The sequence below is a fragment of the Heterocephalus glaber genome, unplaced genomic scaffold (assembly GCF_053883595.1).
Source record: "Heterocephalus glaber isolate CG9 unplaced genomic scaffold, H.glaber_assembly_v1.0 deba00001442, whole genome shotgun sequence".
Taxonomy (NCBI): Eukaryota; Metazoa; Chordata; class Mammalia; order Rodentia; family Bathyergidae; genus Heterocephalus; species Heterocephalus glaber.
Window position 1 is genome coordinate 52,898,074 of NW_028258296.1, and position 1,688 is coordinate 52,899,761.

The 1,688-nt window shown below is 39.3% G+C and overlaps 1 pseudogene; it reads right to left on the minus strand.

The window, feature by feature from the left end:
* Positions 1-507: 507 nt before the first annotated feature.
* LOC147827747 (U2 spliceosomal RNA) lies at positions 508-638 on the minus strand (annotated as a pseudogene).
* Positions 639-1,688: the final 1,050 nt, after the last annotated feature.

The following is a 1,688-nucleotide window of genomic DNA, read 5'->3' on the forward strand; positions in this document are numbered from 1 at the left end:
TTTATGATTGTTACTAGTGAGCTTTAATATTTCTTTAGCTATTCAGTTGATCCTATGCTATTATTGCTAAGTCCTTTTCTCTGGTTCATGGTGGTATCATTATTACTTTTAGTAGATATATACTGCATGCCAATATTTGGTTTGTCTTTGTGTCTCTATTAATACTGCAGATCTGTTTTCTATTGTTAAGGATGGTATAGTATTAGTTTTTTATTGTGATAAGCCATTAACATGATATCCAGTTTTGCTTTGACTGTATTATTATTGTTGCTGATTTCTCTCTTTTTCTTGTTAGTTATGGCCTAGTTCTCGTTTTTAATTAGTTTTAACTATGGGCCAATATCTGGCATGTTTTTGTGTCATCATTACTGCAGCTTGTTGCAGTACTGTTGTTGTACCTCTCTGAATGGTGCCAGAAATCAAGTCCCTAGAAGAAGTGCAAGGCACTAAGAAGGCCTCAAATATTATATTAAGTAGGTTAAAAAGTTGTGTAGCTCAGGACTTTGCTCAATGGCGCCGTACCTGCCTGGCAAGTGCAACGTCCTATGTTCCATTCCAGGTACAAAAATAAATAAATAAAAAGTTGTGTTAAAATCAAAATACTACACTTGATCTTAGCCAAAAGGCCGAGAAATGATTTAAAATCAAAATATAACTAAGCCCAAGGACACATCACAGGGAGACAGAAACTAACCAAAGAAAACTCTGGAGTAGTGACAGAGTTTTTCTACCCTAACTGATCTTCAACCTATAGCACAAAAACAATAGAAATATGAGAAAGCAAGGCAAAAAATGTCTCCAAAATTCCTTAATTCCCCAAAAGGTAAGAAAAAATAAGAATACAACTCAAAAAGTATATAAAATTTAGATCCAGCTTGGCCTTGTGGTCAGATGCAGGTGGCTGCGCCCTGCTCCTTCTGGCTTGTCCCGCCCACTTGCATCCAGGAGACTGTGAGGACACCCTGGGCACGCTCAACATCCGCCAGCTTAGCTACAAGGAACCTGCAAAAACAGGCTCCCCCACCCCCCGCCTCTGGCCTCTTGGTTTATAACTACCTGATTCCACACTACAGAGGCATAGGGAGACATACAGGCCATTGTCCTGAGTTGCACAAGTGAACAACAGAGAGAGGGACTTCCAGGCTCCCTGATGAAGACTGAAGCCCATTGGAAAGGTGAAGAGAATCTCTGTAATAAAGGCACACCAGACCACCCTCCTTGGTAAGTTGGAGGGATCATCACCTCCCATCAGAATCTGGACTATCTTCAAGGGAAAGGCAGCTGGAACTTGTAATAAAACTTTGCAGAGTTCAACACTGCGGGATGACAGGGAGCTAAACTTGGGATTTGCCTGAATCTCATGGGTCTGTGACTGGCTTACTGAGACTCATTGACTTATAACTGCACACTGATGCCCATATCGTTTATTGTGACAGCAGAGACATACCCTGAAGGAGGCCCTTCATTTTTATTTTTTATTTCTTATTTTCAAAATTACACTATTTTTTGCTCTTATTTTTTATTGTTCTTTTCTTTTTCTACTCTTTTTAAATTTTTCTTTTTGTCTTTTCTTTCTCTTTCTTGCTCCCTTGCTCCTTGCTATCCCACATTGTTCTTCATCACCATTTGTGTTCCTGTTCTGGGCCTGATTCGTATTTCTTCTTTATTTTTCTTTTCTTCTCTCTCCT